The 19,233-nt window shown below is 40.4% G+C and overlaps 1 pseudogene; it reads right to left on the reverse strand.

The window, feature by feature from the left end:
- Nucleotides 1-3,220: 3,220 nt before the first annotated feature.
- The window catches only part of LOC134215935 (NADP-dependent malic enzyme-like), a 66,702-nt pseudogene continuing 50,689 nt past the window's right edge, over nt 3,221-19,233 (reverse strand).

A 19,233-nucleotide genomic window follows, 5' to 3' on the forward strand; every position in this document is an offset into this window, starting at 1 on the left:
CATATGTAAGCTGAGGAGAATCGCGATTTGGACGACCGAACGGACGCGCAGCACTCTGTACTTATTTGCTCGATGGCTACTGCAAACTTTTGCGCTTGTTTCGACCGGAGCAAAGCGCAATACATGCGCATTGGCCACCGAAGACCAAATAGATATTTTATTATTTTTCCGACGTATAAAATACGCACTGCACTTACTTGCTCGATGGCTACTCCCTCTATCACATCTGTTCAGCCAAGAATAAAATTATTCGAGGTTTGGCTCATGGCTTGCCGAATTCGCCCATCACTCTCTGGAATCACTGACAACATCTGACTCCTTAATTAGATGACCTTCATTGACGATTATTACAAGATCATTTTCCGCCAAACTCTTCGTATCACTAAACCATTTGGTTCTATTGGCAATCGTCGGAAGGTATTCACGAAACTAACGCCGCCAGAACTGGTCGATGAGCTGCCTGGCCTAGTTCCAGTTTGTACGCGTAACCTTCATTGACACCGACAACATTCTAGGAGGTTGGACGAACCTACTTGAGCTGATAATTTGAAGTGATTCGGTGTCAATGCTTCCTGATTGGTGCTGTCCAATGAAATGGCGGTTTATGGTTTGAAATTTACAATGGCTTCAGCCTCCGATACAATCGTCCAAAGTGTCTCATCATCCGGGTTCCGATGGCCACACAGTTCTCCAAGCGCCACTTTGACAGATCTCACAAGGCGTTCCCATGATCCTCCAAAATACGGAGCTGACAGAGGATTAAAGATCCACTTGGCCGCAGAGTTAATAAAAATCTCTGCTAGGTCTTGTTCGATCGCTTTGATTCTTTCCGCAACTGGGTCCTTGGAAGCTCGTCCCTTTATCCGTGCGAATTTCTACGGGCGATCTTCGACGTGCAACGAACCGACGAATAGCTATTTTACACGACTTCTAGGTGCACAACTCTCACGGTAAAGCACGTAAATAACGCTATTCAATGTTTGACACAGCTGCAACCGGCTCGAAACTGAAAGCTAAATGGGACCTAAATAATCTGGGCCGATGTAGGTAAACGGACGTACCATAGCCGCCAGATGTTATTCTGGCAGGGGAGCCATTCTTGGTGTTGCAGGAACCGCTTTAGTGATTTTGCAGATCTGACAATCCTCCGATACCCTTTGACTCAAATCGCGAAGGTCGGATAAGTGGAACAGCTGACGAACTTCGTTTTGAACTGTCGCGTGATTGGCGTGCAGGTAGCGGAAGTGGAACCAGTCAGAGATGGTGGTGACATGTCAAGATAAAAGGAAACTTGAAATGCTATGTGACGTACGGAGCTGCACCGAAACGGCTATCCACCCGCAAAATGCCACGATCGTCCAAAAATGATGAAAATTTATTTACAGGGCTAGCCCTTTCGATGAGTTTCTTAGAGGTCATGCTCCCTGATTTCAGTGTCGCTATCTCGTCCGGATACGCCGACTCCTACACCGTACGTCCAGGGCGTACTGCTTTCATCAATTCTTCCTGCTTCGAGTGCCCTGTTACTGGTGTTTGTCTCTTGCTCAAGCAGTAGCAGTTCCCGATAAAGCACGTATGCCGCTGTTAGCAGAAGATAATTCCACTTGGAGAAGTTGCTGATCTGGTATACGTACTGGAATGTCGGAGGTAAACATGTTGAACAACAGGGGCCCGATGATACTGCCCTGGGGGACGCTCGCGATGATGCCGTGCGCATCGGATGTCAGTAACGCCATGGCAGAGGTATGGGAACATACTTGTTCCGCCTGAGGATGTTGGTGCCTTGGGTCAGTTTGTGCACAGTTGATCGAGCGCGTCGAAAATCAAACTGTTCCTCGAGCATGATGTTCTTTTCATCCGTAAAATCAAGTAACCGACAATAAATTTCCTTTTCAAAAAGCTTGAATAACGCTGAGAGAATGCTAATGGTACGATAGCTTTTAGGTGAGGAAGGATCTTTCCCAGGCTTCATGATGGGGATCACTTTTGCTGACTTCCAGGACGATAGGATGTAGATAAGTCGAAGGCACTGGCTGAAAATCAACGGAGGTGATCGAAGAACTGGAAACTCAAATACTTGAGCTCCAAGTTGAAGACACTGTCGAAATCGAAGCCTTCATGTTTTTAGATAATCGACAATCCGCCAGCAGTGTTCTTCAATTCATCCGAAAAGTCGTTGGGAATCAGATGGAGGTGTTTTGCATGCTCACTGACCTCACTGACTTCATGTGGATTTACGATGTTTTGTCCAAGGTTATGAGAGCTGACGAAATGCCGACCTATCTCAGCAGTCTTCTCAGCCATTGTTGTGTAGCGGGATCAAGGGTGGAATGGGCCAAGGCTTGGTATTCAAATTTTTTGTCAACTTCCAAAACGGCTTAGCACAATTTGGGAGAGTGCGAATCTTTTTGGAAAAATCATTATTTCTAAGGTATAAATGGCAGGTATACCGCTTCGTCACAATGACCGAATGAATTTTCTTCAGCTGCAAGTGATCGTACTGATGTAATGATATTGCTGCGAAAGTTGGCCCTCCGGTTCAGCGGTTTTGTATTCACGAGGCAGAAATCAAAAAAATCACGAAACAGGATGTTTGTTATCCGAGACAGGCACCATCTGGTGTTCGATGGCGTTGAGCTCGAAAACATACCGCGTCCGATCTAACAAGGAACTGGTAAGTTTCGCGAGGAGGATTGGTTTAACCCTGTCAACCGCACCACATGGTGGAGTATGTCATAACTGAGCGACTTCAAACTGAAATGCGTAGTGTCGGTAGCAGAGTGTTAATTATAGTATTATTTTAATCCATTTTCAGCTATTGGGCTACCACGAGAACAAACCACTGCTTTGTTTGGAGCTCAGAAGCAGTCAGACAATACGATCGGAGAGTGTTTGAAGCTCAGATGTCATTCTCAGATGCTTCTCTGTTAAAAGCTGAAAATGGAACAGCGATTGCAAAACATAAGCAAACGGCCTCTGTGAATAGTAGCAAAAGCTTGGGGAACTGCGAATTGAGCACTATCACGCGAATGGCAAGAAAGCTGAGGTAGGTGTTGCGGCTTATCCATTCGGAATACCTGGATCTGTCCCACTTGGAAATTCTGTTCGATGAATAAATACATGGAGGATTTTTCAAAAACTACCCCCACTGAACCATTGCCCGCAATAACATTGTCGGTGCGCGTCCTACCAACAGCAGGAGAATCTTACCTTGACCAAGCTACAAGCAAAGATGGTGGGGACGGTTCGGCATCGGCACTGCGGTATTCGATACGAGCGATTCGATCTCAGTCGGTGAAGCCGACTGGTCGGCTGGTTGGTGTGGTTGGCAAGGGGTCTCCGGTACATCGATCAATGCGGGCAATATTCGAAATTTGTCGAAGATTGAGGTCTTGGTACGGAGCTGTAAAAATAAGATTTTTCCGTTGCGGTTGGGCTTCATCGCGGTAGGAGGCTGATGGAGCTAGTGCTCACAGCCAGGAGCTAGAGTGGACGGGGCTTGCTAGGTCTCCGCTGAATATTGAGAAGGCTTTCGGTTGTTTTTCGTGTGAAATCTATAAGACACTACCTTGAGTTCACGATATAATCGTAATAGCCTATTCAGATTACGCCATTACTGACATAATAATTGGCGTTTCAGGGTAAATACTCTTTATGATGTCATTATTTACGTAATATTCCATACATTTTGCGCTGTCAAAAGATACCTGCTAAAAAGAATCATAAAGAATTTATTACGAACAATTATTACGAGAGAGCTTTCGTTCTAACTGGGATGCAGGGAGAAATTCAACAAAACAAAACTGACAAGCGTCACGCTCTCTTTGCAAGTTTGTTTTGTTGTTTTCATTTTCGTTTCGTAGTTGACAGTCATGCTCTTTATGTCGCAGCAGGGTCGAATGCATGTTAGATGGAAATCTTCTGAGCGCTGAAGAATAACTCGGATTGTGATGGTTTTGTGGAAAGCATTTTATATGATGAAAAATAATGATGATAATTATTTATTCTCCACTTATTCAACATGAATTGTTTAAAAAACAGATGCTCTCTAGAATTAACATGAAGTATTTAACTTTAAACCTAGATTTAATAGAACAAATCGAATAAATTTTCAAAGTTCAAGGGCCAATGCGGAAGACAATTTAAAACGTATAGGAATGGTTGTAAAACGAATATATTTGATGAATAAACATGATTTCATAAATTGTTTCAATTCTGCTCCTTGCATGGCTTAATATACTTTGGATTTCAACATTTTTCACATGGGACAACTGTACGATTTGAATGGGATGTATATATAAAGTAGAATAACCTTAAATAAAACATGGATTGGTAATGCATTAATTCATCCAAAATCCAGTTTAAATTATATCACTTTCACACGATTCGATTTTGTTAGAAGCTGTATCATTGATTGTCGAGTAGAACGCAATGGTTCAGTTTCCATTTTTAAAAAAAATTAAGTTGCTGAGTTGCCCTTCATACATGGAGATACTGGTGGAAATACATTTTAGTTCGATAATATTTCTTGAAAATTGGTCCAATCGTCCTTTTTTTATTTATTTGTGAGAATTCCCAAAAGTATCTAAATTTTTCTATCAAATCTCCGTTCGATCATAGTACAGAATCAAAATACTTTTTAAACTTAAAAATAAATTGAGGAATAGTCTGATTCCCCGAAGAGCCAACTAATGAATGTAGCTTCGCTCATTATCCTTAATGAGAGCTTCAAATATTCTTCAAAAATCCCTTTTCATATTTTTTTAAATATTTTTTTTTCGTAGAAACTTTGTTCAGAAAAAAATGTTCGATTGTCGCCACACAAATGCTTGATTTCGCAAATTAAATTTAAAAACTCTCCTTGAATTCAACCCTGTATTAGCATGCAAATGAGGAAACATGGAAACGTGAAGATATATTATCTTGCTGCAGTCTGAACACCTCGTAATAATTGGATACCCTCTCACTTAACAAAGTCATAAATAGCCCAATCTGAATAGGTTATAAGCTTTATTTTTGTGTTTCAGTGAAGCATTTAGAATGATATCGAAAGGGCCAGACAAACTTCGGAGGGATTATTACATGTGGAAAACCTTAAAAACAAAAGATGTTTTATAATTGCGCATCTGCGTGTTCAACACGATTTCCGGGCGGTCACACCACTTATTAAACACAAATTTATCGTCCTTTTGTTCAGTTAAATATAATATATAATATAATCAGTGGCGCCGGGAGTGGGTGGGACAAGTAGGACATGTCCTACGCATGAAAATACCTGGGTAGGACACTCGAAGCATTGTCCTACCCATAATTATGGTAAGAACGTACCAAATGGATAACTAAAAGATTTAATACTATCAATACTATTTCAATTTTTTAGATCTTCCAAAATTTATCAGAGGTTTGAAAGTTTATCAGATGTTATACTGCCTATCCCTGAAAACCTCTATTCAGGGATTGTAAAAAAGAAATCTATTCCAAAAGGCTTCTCAGAGTCTATGAGGAATTCTTTTCATTCCAAAAAGTATCTAATAATGTATTGAGATTTTCCAAGAAGTTTGGAAGTTTCTAACGGTATCCGCTCTTCCATAACATTGTTGAAAACTTTCTGGAAGTATGTAATTATTTCTGCTAGTTCAGGGAGGCTCAGAGAATTTCGGAAATTTTATAAGAATTGACAGGCTGGCTGTTAATTAATCAAAAGTTGACTATCTACACAAGGATGTGGCTTAGCAAAACATAGCTAAAACAGACTGACAGGCTGGCTGTTAATTAACAAAAAAAAAAATAATATCTACACAGGGATACGGCTTAGCTTCACTTAGCTAAGACTTACCGTACTTGTCATTGGTTGTTTATCCGTGACTGGTTAGAACTGGTGTAAATTGCGCTAAGGTCCAAATGAATAAATGTTGCTCTTTACTACCTACGGCTTCAGTCAGTTGGAAGAGGCAAGGAATGTTAGTGTGTAGTTATGATTGCTGATAGAGACCGTTTACTCGGTAAGGTAGATGAACAGAAATGTAGATCAAGGATTCACTTAGAACAGTCATGTAGTCTACGCTGGATCTCCTGTCTATAAGGCAGAAGCGGTAGTCCCTAAACTGCTGAGCTCATCACTAAAAGATAAGAAACTAGACAAGGATATGAGAGAACAATCGCAGAAACATGCGAATATGAGGCAGTGCATGATGATTGTATCACATCCGGAGTTTATTGGAACCTGTTGGAATCACAAATATATCTATGCAAACGTATACGTTTGCAAGAAAATTTTAGAAGTTAGAAAGAAAAAGTCTAAAATTCAGATTAACATTGTTCTTGAGATTTCTGAAAACCCGTTAAATTTTACTGAACACCCTCAAAGATTCTTGAACGATCATAAGCTTTACTGGTAAATCATAGTGGAATTTCTGATTAATTCTAAAGCTTCGATTTCCTATAAGTTAGTGATTATTGCTTGAAATCATCCAATACTTAAAATTTACAGGAATCCATAATCACTTCTGGTAATTCGTGAAAATGTTTGAAGACATGCTTTTTAGAAATGTTATATGAATACTGGAAATGTAATGATTGTCCTAATAATCATAGGAGTTTTATAACTTATCTGAGAGCGTCCAAAAAAATCTCCGGAAAGTCGCAGAAATTCCATAAAAGTATGCTATAGATTTGTTAATCCAGTTTTTGTCCTACCCACGTCTCGGAACATGGCCGCGCCTCTGAATATAATAATATATATAATATAATAATATATATATAATAATATAATATAATAATATATATAATAATAATATCATATATGAAGCTTCCGTCCCTGTGGCGAAGGCTTGGAGAGAAACATATATTCTACAGTCCTCTATATGGCTTGTCTTGTACTTTTGACTGTTCTCCAGATGGGATTCCAGGCATACAAAAGGAGGGTATGTTCACTAGCTAGGGAACGGGATTACACTGCTTACTAGGCAGAGACCAGAATCAATGAATGAGGGTTAAATGATTTTTGTTTCACCTGTGGAAGAAAAAGGAATAATACATTAATTTACTCACTTTGTTGCCCTTGTTCGTCTTGGTCATGATCGACTGCAATGCCTTCTGGGTCTTCCGCAAGCCCTTGGCAGTATTGTCGAGATACTGCAAAGGATCCACTTTGCGTTGAGTGAGGGGCACCCGTTCCAGTCTGTCGCGGCCCATGAAATGATCCATGCATGATTTTAGCACCTCCTTCTCGTCGATGGTTTTCCGCTTCTTGATTCTTCAGAACCAAGTGGACCTGCTTGTGGTCTTTCTTGAACTTGTTGATAAACCTGGCGTGCTTAATGACCACATTTTCGGCGATTGTTTTATTCTTCGACTCTTCGCAGTCGTAAAATTCATCTGACACTGCTGGATGCACTTGTCCAAATAACCCCGACGTCGTTCATGATTTGCCCTCCAACGCACTACAACGTAAACCATCACACGTACAGGTAGGGGAAGCCTTCGACTACCTGTTGGTGGTGTTGGCTTGCATGGGAGTGCCGTCAGATTGGGCAAAGCGGGGTTTAAATCTTTGTTTACAAAATCACATACGTCCTTCTGATTAATTACACGAGAAATATTAATTTAAAATGCAAAATAAAAAGAAAAAGGATAATTCCGAGTCCGAGTGAAAAACACTGGACAGTGTTGCCGAAAAAATCGAGAAATCAAGCTCTATCTGGTAAAGGGCGAAAGTCGCAAGAGAGAATTGTTTTTTATAGTGCTGAGGTGATAAACCACAAAGAAATCCGCTGCTTGTCACTTTTATTAAAAAGAGGGGAAGTCGACGAAGAGAATCCTCTCTTGCGACATTCGCCCTTATATTCCAGATAGAGCTTGAAATATGAAAAGCCATTTTGACAGCTGTCGGTGAACGTTAAACACCGGGAAACACACTTTGACACACGGAAGAACAACTCAACACAATGAATCGCCTGCTTTGAGCGTGCTTACAGCGGCACACTAGGAGTTAACTTTCTGAAATCAGTATGGCGAAAGGCATCTAAGGCTCGATTTCACAAAATTAAGCACCTTCATCGAAAAAATATTTGGTAGGCGTAGTAGCGGACATCTTCCTACATAACCGGTACCAAATAGTTTTTCATGAAAAGTTCCTAGTTTTGAGAAAACCCGCGTTAGATGTCTTTCGCCATACAAATTTCTGGTGGTTAACTCATGCTGGCTATTTTGCGCATATACTATAGCGCCTGGATGTGACAGCGGCGGATAGAAAATCAGCTACTGCCAATAATTCATTTGGTGTTCTCATTTTCATTTATTTAGTTTACATCTATACAGATAACACTGAATCAACAATTTGACGCCACAATACACGGTTCGAGGCCGCATCTCTCCATCCCCGGATACGCCCCATGCTCGCCAAGTCGTTTTGCACCTGGTCTGCCCTTCTCGCTCGCTGCGCTCCACACCGTCTCGTACCTGCCGGATCGGAAGCGAACACCATCTTTGCAGGGTTGCTATCCGGCATTCTTGCAACATGTCCTGCCCATCGTACCTTTCCGGCTTTAGCTACCTTCTGGATACTGGGTTCGCCGTAGAGCTGGGCGAGCTCATGGTTCATTCTTCGCCGCCACACACCGTCTTCTTGCACACCGCCAAAGATGGTCCTAAGTACCCGTCTTTCAAATACTCCGAGTGATTGCAAGTCCTCCTCGAGCATTGCCCATGTTTCATGTTCATAGAGGACTATCGGTGTTATAAGCGTCTTGTACATAACACATTTGGTGCGGTGGCGAATCTTTTTTGACCGCAGTTCTTCTGCCCGTAATAAGCCCGATTTCCACAGATGATGCGCGAACTGGAGTGTTCGCCCGAAATCTTCACACAGTTTTGCACACCATCCATCGTTGCTTTGATAAGTCTTGTAAGCTTCCCTAGGAAGCTGTTCTTGTCCATAATTTTCCATAGCTCTACGCAGTTCATACTGTCGTATACCGCTTTGAAATCAATGAACAGATGGTGCGGTAGGACCTGACATTCACGGCATTTTTGAAGTACCGTTTTGCCGTACATTAAAAATCTGGTCCGTTGACGAGCGGCCGCCAACGAAGCCGGCTTGATAACTTCCCACAAACTCATTCACTAATGGTGACAGAACTTGCGCGTTTCTTGAGAACGGCACAACTGTTCCATCTCCTCGCATTCCGCTTCTTCCAGGCAACGTTTCTTCTCCTGAAAAACGCAGGTCTGCTGTCTCCGCTTCCGTCTATAACGTTCCGCCCGCGCTGCGTCCTTCTCCTCCAGAATCTGTCTGCACTCTTGTTCCGTTGACTTCGTTCCACATACCCGACGTTGTTCTCCACTGCGTTGTTAATGGCTGCTTTAACAGTATTCCAGCAGTCCTCAAAAGAGGCCCCATCGAGCTCACCCTCTTCCGGCAACGCTGCGACATCAGGCTGCTTCAGCCGCTCTAAGTCGTACCGCAGCGATCGTCGATACCGAACATTGTTGATGACGGATAGTTTTGGGCGCAGCTTAACCATCGCCAGATAGTGGTCAGAGTCGATATTAGCGCCACGATATGTCCTGACGTCGATAATGTCGGAGAAGTACCGTCCATCAATTAGACCGTGGTCGATTTGTGATTCTGTCTGCAGTGGTGATCTCCAGGTGTACCGATACAGAAGGCTGTGTTGGTTGTAGGTGCTGCGAATGGCCATATTCTTGGAGGCGGCGAAATCAATTAGTCGTAGGCCGTTTTCGTTCGTCAGCCGGTGAGCGCTGAACTTTCCAATAGTCGGTCTAAACTCCTCCTTTTGGCCAACCCCAAGCATGGCTTGGGCAGCTGTCGTACTCACGTTCCAGCTGCGCGTAGAATGCCTCCTTATCATCACCAGTGCTTCCGGAGTGGCTATGGCTATGGCATAATCAAGCTGAAGTTGAAGAACCGGCCTTTGATGCTCAACGTGCACATTTTCTTGTTGATCGGCCACCACCCGATCACGCGCCTTTGCATATCGCCCATCACTATGAAAGCTGTTCCGAGCTCGTGCGTGTTGCCGCAGCTCTGGTAGATGGTATGATTACCTCCAAACGTTCGCACCATTGATCCCTTCTAACAAACCTCCAGCAGCGCTACGATGCCGAAATACACATATCGGCAAGTATGCGTGTGCTCCCGATGAAGTTGAGGGATTTGCAGTTCCACGATCCGAGTTTCCAATCGCTAGTCCCTTTGCGTCGCAGTGGTCTTCACCGATGGTTCCGGTCCGTACTCTCTTGTTGATTATTCGTTGCGTATGACACCAAACCCCCCAAATTTCCGGGGGACCATTCCTCCTTATTTCCGGTGGACCATGGTGCACAGCCCAAGTCCTGATGTTAGGTGGGACGCTAAACAGCCCTGACTAAACAGCCGCCTGGAAAACTAATAATTACGAACAATATAAGAGATAATGCGACTCGATATAATCGGCAAAGACCTAGGCGACGAATAAAGGATCACTATTGGAAGCTTGGAACATGGAACTGCAAGTCGCCAGGTTTCGCAGGTTGCGACAGGATGATCTGCGATGAATTAAATCCCCGCAACTTCGACGTCGTGGCGCTGCTGGAGATTTGCTGGACAGGACAGAAAGTGTGGAAAAGCGGGCATCGAGCGGTTACTTTCTACCAAAGCTGTGGCACCACCAACGAGCTGGGAACCGGCTTCATAGTGCTGAGTAAGATGCGCCATCGTGTGATTGGGTGGCAGCCAATCAACGCAAAGATGTGCAAGCTGAGGATTAAAGGCCATTTCTTCAACTATAGCATCATCAACGTGCACTGCCCACACGAAGGGAGACCCGACGACGAGAAAGAAGCGTTCTACGCACAGCTGGAGCAGATATACGATGAATGCCCACTGCGGGACATCAAAATCGTCATCGGTAACATGAACGCACAGGTAGGAAGGGAGGAAATGTATAGACCGGTCATCGCACCGGATAGTCTGCACACCGTATCGAATGACAACGGCCAACGATGCATAAACTTCGCAGTCTCCCGCGGAATGGTAGTCCTACTTTCCCCGCAAAAATATCCACACGACCACATGGAGATCACCTAACCAAGAAACGGAAAACCAAATCGATCACGTTCTAATCGACGGTAAATTCTTCTCCGACATCACGAACGTCCGCACTTACCGCAGTGCGAATATTGAATCCGACCACTACCTCGTTGCAGTATGCCTGCGCTCAAAACTCTCGACGATGTACAACACGCGTCGAAGTCGGACGCCGCGGCTTAACATTGGGCGGCTCCCAACGGAAGAGCAGCTAGACGCAGCATCTCTTGAAGATGGCTAGAGAGATATTCGATCCGCCATTGGTAGCACCGCAACCGCTGCACTTGGCACGGTGGTTCCGGATAAGAGAAACGACTGGTATGACGGAGAATGTGAGCACTTAGTAGAAGAGAAGAATGCAGCATGGACGAGATTGCTGCAACACCGCACGAGGGCGAACGAGGCACGATATTAACGGGCGCGGAACAGACAAAACTCGATTTTCCGGAGGAAAAATCGCCAGCAGGAAGATCTAGACAGTGAAGAGACGGAGCAACTGTACCGCGCTAATAACACACGGAAGTCCTATGAGAAGTTAAACCGTTCACGTAAGGGCCACGTACCACAGCCTGATATGTGTAAGGACATAAACGGGAACCTTCTTACAAACGAGCGTGAGGTGATCCAAAGGTGGCGGCAGTACTACGAAGAACACCTGAATGGCGATGTGGCAGACGAAGATGGCGGTATGGTGATGGACCTGGGAGAACGCGCGCAGGGCCTTATTTTACCGTCTCCGGATCTCCAGGAAATCCAGGAGGAGATTGGCCGGCTGAAGAACAACAAAGCTTCTGGGGTTGACCAACTACCAGGAGAGCTATTTAAACACGGTGGTGAGGCACTGGCTAGAGCGCTGTACTGGGTCATTACCAAGATTTGGGAGGAGGAAGTTTTGCCGCAGGAGTGGATGGAAGGTGTCGTATGTCCCATCTACAAAAAGGGCGATAAGCTGGATTGTAGCAACTACCGCGCAATCACATTGCTGAACGCCGCCTACAAGGTACTCTCCCAAATTTCATGCCGTCGACTAGCACCAATTGCAAAGGAGTTCGTAGGGCAGCACCAGGCAGGTTTTATTGGCAAACGCTCCACCACGGACCAGGTGTTCGCCATTCGCCAAGTACTGCAGAAATGCCGCGAATACAACGTACCCACACATCATCTATTCATCGACTTAAAAGCCGTACCATAGTTCCCACCGGAAACGAAAGAAAAACAATTTGCGACCTTTTTCATGAAAATAGTTTGCGGGCCAGTTATGCCGAGAAATATAACAATTGCTTGCGGATTTCTACGCATATTAGTCCCGCTGAGTATTTGATTTCGTTAATGTCTTGTTTACCACTGAAAGTGACTCCGAATGCGAGAGCTAAGTATTGAATACCATTTTTATAAGCAATACTAGGCCTGATGTATCAGTCGTGACTATAGCACCAGTTGTCGTACTAATGTTGTATACACCAAGTGGCACATAACATAACCACAAAACGTTTTCTGATCAGTGAACCATATTCATATGACACGATAACACCTTTAATATGCTTCAAATCAAACATACCATAATTGTAAAAAATGATTTTGCTTAATTTTCGTTGTCCTTTGGAGCCGTCCAGAAACCACGTGGTCATTTAGGGGGGGAGGGGGGGGGGGTTTGGTAAATGACCACGATAAGCCACATGGGGGGAGGGGGGGTGTTGCTCTCGAACCACGTGGTTTTTTTACACGAAAAACTTTTGGTGGATAACAATAGCGGTGTAAAAAATACAAATCATTAAAATTTAATGATTAAATCATTAAACGCAAAGCGCATTTGAGGGCCGATGCCCACGTAGCGTCTTTTCAACTCAGCGTTAAAAAGACGTAGGTGTGCATCGAGAAAAATCGAAAACGCAGCGTCGGTCGCAACGCCGATGGATATCTGCATTATTTGACCATCTTAGCGTAAGATCATATATCCATACATAAATAAACGAAAAAAACAGGTTGCGATTCAGTCTCAATTTCCAATTTCCACACAAAAAATTTGGATAGGAAAAATGGAAAAATATTTTTTTTAAATTCCGCCACAGATGGTTTTGGCATCACGCCGCCGACACTTTTTAATCAGCGGACTGCAGCTACAATTTTGAAAAATGTTCATGTTTTTACAATAATCCAAGAAAAAATCTTAAGAAGAAAAATTCAAAAGAATTTCTTTTGGATATTCAGGAAAAATCAAGTAAAGAAATTTCCTGTAAAAACTTTGACATTACTTCATACAATCCTGATAAAGTGCTGGCATTCAGATTTTTTTTGAACAATTCTCTCTGAAAAATTTTGCTTGGAAATTTTGCTACAAATTGATAATGAAAAAAAAAACAAAACATCTCCAGTGTTAATTTCGAAAAAATTTCCTTAAAACTCCGAAAAAAATTTGCTGTGAATTCTGTCTGAAAATTCAAAAAAGTCCCGTGGGAAATACATATAATTTTCGGTGGAAAAACATTCTAATGAATTTCTTCGACAAGTTCTTCCGAATCTTCACCAGAAATTCTTCTTCATTTACAAAAGAAGTTTTTCAAACATTTTAAGGAGTGCACTTCATAATGTTCAGTCTCCAGTTAGTCTTGCGAGCAAAGGCGTAGGATTGCCAAACCGGAGATGACGAGTTCGATTCTCGTTCCTGTCTAGGATGTTTTCGGGTGGGAAACATTCTCGACAGCCTAGGGTATCCATCGTACTTGCTACACAAGATATATAATCATGTAATGGCTGGCATATAAAAGCTTTCAATTTATTACTGAGGAAATGCTAATAGAATATACTAAGTTGGAAAGCAGAACAACTTCCAGTTGTTATATGGAGCCAATGCCACATGAAACACTTTGATATTTCCGTTGATTTTTTTTTTCAATTTTGGAATTTTGAAATGAAAAATTTTCGGAATACTTTTTTACGCTCTTTGTGAGTTCTATCAATTTTTTTTTTAATTTTTCAAGTATTTTTTATTCGAGGCATTATTTAGAATTTCCACGGAAGAGTCTATGGATTATCTTCAAAAAATTCTTTGGATTTTCAAAAAATAAATCTGTAGAATTCTCAAGGGTCATGTTTTTTTTAATTTGAACCAGAAATCATTTCAAAATTTCATCGGGAATTCATTCTTCTCCGGGATGTCATTTTGATTTCTTTGTAGGTTCAGCTAAACATTACTTTAAATTTTTTACCATGCAAAGATGCACAGGAAATGATTTAGAAAGTTTAAGGAATTTTCTCATCAGAAAATCTTTAAAATTTTGATTTAACTTTTTAAGGAATTCCTACTGGAAATGCTTCAAAAGTACAACCTTTACAAGTACTACAAAAGTACATTTTTTTTTCGTTATTTCCACTTGTAAAAACATCGGAATTTCCTCGGGAAATTCATTATTTGTAATTCAGATGAACTTTTTTCGATTTTTACTGGAAAATCTTAGGAATTTCCATCGGAAATATTTTGGCATATTCCGAATAATTTCTTTTGGAAATTAAAAAAAAACTGCTGAAAATTTCTAAGAATTTCTTTTGGAAAACGAAAAAAAGATCCATTGGAAATTTAGAAGAATTTCCTTTGAAGATTCATTAAAGTTGCCCAGGATTTTGAAAAAAAACTTTAGAGATTCTGTAAAAAAGTAAGCTGGATTTTTTTTTCTATTTTATACTGGAAATTCTTCGGAATTTGATGTTTATTGGAATGTTCAACGTAAATATGCATTTCGGATCCTTCTACGGATTCTTCTAGTTCTTCAAGATTTCTACCGAACATTTTTCGGAACTCTTCAACAGAATTTCGGAAAAAAATGTCGTTGAAATTCTAAAGATTTTCCGGGGAGACTCCGAAGAATTTCTTATCAATATTCCGAAGGGTTTCCTTGCTACTCCAGAATAATTATTCTTGAAAATTAAGAAGATCTTGGAATTTAAAATTAATCCAAGCAATAAATGTAGGCAATAAATTAGGCTTAAAAAGCCTAGTTTTTATGATATTGAATAATTATCATAATTGATCGAAAAAATTTATAATGCACCTAAATGTTCTGATAGCACAAAATTCTAGTAGTGCGCATGAAAAAGGTTATGACAAAGAGAAGCTTGCATTTAAAAAATCAACATGAAATTCTAAATAAAAGGCTTTTAAATTCATAAAAGGGTCTTAGAACTAAGGAGATTCCTGCGATATGAAAAAAAGTGGCAGTGTTCCAGAAAAAACTCTCCAATTCCTAAAACAAATTGAAAATTGAATTCCAAAACAAATCTCAACCCTTCCAGGAATTATGGGTCAAATATGCCCAGCGTTTTAGAATGTCTATAAAATCACAAAAGAGAGCTAGGCCACCATTTTCTTCAGCAAAATTGTTCATCTAGATATTGGCTTTACAGAAAAAATATGGGAGCTCAAATTTGACTGACCATGAAAACTCAGATATCCGAGACCTTGGGTAGATTTCGATTCTAAGAGCGTGTAAATAAAGTTTAAATGTTTGAATCATCCTAAACAGATGGTGGTCAGATAAGATGGGTCATCCTGAACGTTAAGCCACTGATTAATATTCAGGAATACGAGATGCCCAAGGTACTTCAAAATGCTCTCAAGTTCAACCCACGAATCTACCAGATCAATCAAGACATTTGTAATGTTCTCATCATTGGTATATACCCAATCCGATGAAATAAGCATATGACCCTAATTTCCATTAACATGAGATCCAAGAGACAAGGTACCCAAAATTATCTTGAGTCAACAGCAAGTTGCACAATGACTATGAGGTTTGTTCGCAAAATGTTTTGGTAGGGCCTTAGAAGCACTGGCAATGATCAAGTAGTTCAAACATTACGACTTCCAGAACGTTTTGTATAACCTAAAAAGTCTGTAGTAGCTTGTATAAATAATAATTGAAGTCATATCAACCCAATGGACCTACTGGGATATTATATCATACATCATTCATAAGTTGGTTAATTGGATAAATCGAATGATCCGAACTCCAAAATAATAATTGGTCTATAATACATCCATTCCTCTATGAGTCGCTTATGAAAGAACCATTGACTGAAGCATATTCGAGATGTGGAATAGAAGTTCCTTGGAAAATTATTCCAAAGAACCATCAGAGTGACCGAGAAAATATTTTTAGTATGGCATCATTGGCTTCCACGAGTCGTTATCAAAATAAAATTTCAATTAAGAATTAGAAATTTTGAGAGATGAGCCAGCTCTGGATTGAAAATCTCTTTAGTAGAGAAAAATATAGAAATTTTCAATAATAAAATAGGAAATTGCCAATAAAGAACAATATTGTCTATCCGGAATAAATTTATACCGCTTTTTATAGCGAAGTTGGATTTTTCTCCAGATACAGGCAACTTTTCCAACTTCGGAAGTAGCGTCGCCTAAAGATGCGCTGAAGAACGCATCAATTAGTTGGACAAATAAAACTTCGGAAGAAAGTTCGGTTCGGAAGTCCCTACTTCCGAATTCTAACTTGGTGCTACACCGACAATAATCCACACAACAATAATAAATAAGCACTTGTTAAAGCAAAAATTGCAATTATGAAATAAGAATTTTCCATAAAGAAATCAAAATGTTCAACGGAAAAATACAAAATTTTCATGAATAAATCAATATTATTAGCAATAAACAATTAAAAAAAAATATAATTATTTATTTCTAATATTGATGATTCTGAAAACAATACTGAAATTTCTACAGGAATGCTACTCAAAAGAAACAACAGTAGGAGGTTTTATTTGCATCTCTAAGATTACCTATTAACTTTATGATTCTCTGATAAACTTTTCGTTGTAGGAGTTCAGTTCAGATGCTTCGCTGAGATTAATATCTCAAGAATTTCCAGTAGCTCCAGAGCTATAGGTCCCAAATACTCTAAGGAATCTATAGGGATATCCAGTGATGATCTTTATAGTTATTTAAAAAAACACTAACAAAAAAAAATTAAAAAAAGGAATATAGAGATATTTTTTTATAAATCATATAATTTTATTATAACCATTATAAATTTCTCTCGTAATTTTTAATAAATAAGATATTCGTAAGATATTCGCGTATTTTTTTGTATCCTCCTGATGCATTGAAGGTGTGCGAGTTCTAAATATCCTAATACCTGATACACATTACAACATGATAACATAATCAAAATTTTCGACTTCATGAAAATTTATAATTTCCATGCTGGGTTTAGTTTAATTTTGAATCAATTGAGATTTTCCATCTTCAAAATTTATCGGATTAACCATATGTTTTAGTTACATAAGGTTTTTTTTTTTATTTTTGTACTTAAAAAAACCACGTGGTAATAGGGGGGGGGAGGGGGGTGGTCTGCCAAATGACCACGATGAGCCACATGGGGGGAGGGGGGGTTGAAAATCTTCAAAAATATGACCACGTGGTTTCTGGATGGCCCCTTTGCACCAGTTGTCGCACTAGTGGTCCCATTATGGCAATCAATTGTCAGTATAAGAACTAAAATTAAGAATAGTGCCACAAATTCAACAATGGGACGAATCGACTTGATGTTGTTTTCACAAATTTTTCAAACCAAGTTCGATATCTTCGAGTGTTTTTTTTTTTGGAAAACTCATCGAAATAGAGCGTTATGTGTTAAACTGTCAGTTTCTAAATCTAGCAATAGAAGGGCAGTTAAGAACGTCAACATTTTTAATTCTTTGACTTATTTCTAATCAGCTTTCCGAAAACTCCACCTGTTTTTCCACTTTATAGTTGAAAACCAAAATAATATAAAATATAAATAATATAAAAAAGTGCTGAAATGTAGTTTTAGACTGATATTCGCGCCAAACTTTGGAATAGCTTCAATCTCATTGGCCGGCTCACACTGCAGCACCATTTTTTTTTCGTTTTCGAGTTTTGTAACAGTCAGCGGCGTAGAAAAAATATGGGTTCTTTGGCAAAGTTGAGAGCGGATTTCGTATGAAAGTATTGTAGATTTCAAAACAAACCTGCAAATGCTCCTCAAGCTTCAATCGGAATGCAACGTTCGCTTCTCAGAGCAGATATTGCCTGAGATAGGAAAGAATCTTTGTTATTGTCAGAAGATGACATGACTATTTTAGCGCAATGTCAATGTTTTCCATATTTTGGCATAAATTTCTGCAACGCTTGAAAAACAACAACTGCTTTGTAACCATTTTCGCAGAAATTGGTTAATAGAAGTTATTTGATATCTTGATGTTTCGATTCGGAATATTAAAACATATTGCCTGGGTTTCGGAAAATTCCGAAACTTTGTAAATCCCGGAATTTTTGGCTCTTGACGTGCCGGGATGGACTCTTTAGGCTAGACCCCACTATGTCCATTCATTCACATCAATTTACGTTCATTTAAATGCATTGCAATAATACCAGGCAAAAACAATGTTTTTTTTAAACTCCTGAACGCAATTGGCCGATCGGACCATTTTTTAATATCGTCATGCGTCAAATGCAGCTTGTGTGAACAAATCAAGTAATGCAAAGGTGCAAAAATTGCACCTCACATTTATGTACACACACTCATACAAACATCACCTCAATTCGTCGAGCTAAGTCGATTAGTATATAACATTTAAAATCTACAGGCTTTCTATCAAAAGTTCGGTTTTGGAGTGGTTCTATAGCTTTTCCGTATACTTAGTGTACGAGAAAGGCAAAAAAGAAGTAAATGAGCTCCGCTGCTAAAGACCCTCAATTCAATCGATAACTCACGTGCCCGAGATCTATCTTTATTGCTCTTTCTCATCTTTTAGTGACATTCATTCCTTTATTTATAAGCCCATAATTTATTTATTATCCATTCCGAGCCCATATCCTAATCCCAGAACCGGTCAAAATTATACGGATTGCCGCTGTTGATCGTCGTTGTTCTGCGGTTTGCATATTTGCTCGACTTTTTTTTTGCGCGAAGCCACATTCGATGGAGCGATGCCATCTATCATCGGTTTGATAACAACGAGAATTTATTGTTCGTTTTTATTGTGCCCGGCTCCCTTCGGAGGACTGTGCCATTGCCATCGGGGTTGAGTCTAGTGAAGTCGATTAGTGGACTTAACATTTTCCTCGGCAAAAAAAATCAAAGATTACGACAAAACGAAAATGCTTTCAACGC

The sequence above is a fragment of the Armigeres subalbatus genome, chromosome 2 (genome assembly GCF_024139115.2).
Source record: "Armigeres subalbatus isolate Guangzhou_Male chromosome 2, GZ_Asu_2, whole genome shotgun sequence".
Lineage (NCBI taxonomy): Eukaryota > Metazoa > Arthropoda > Insecta > Diptera > Culicidae > Armigeres > Armigeres subalbatus.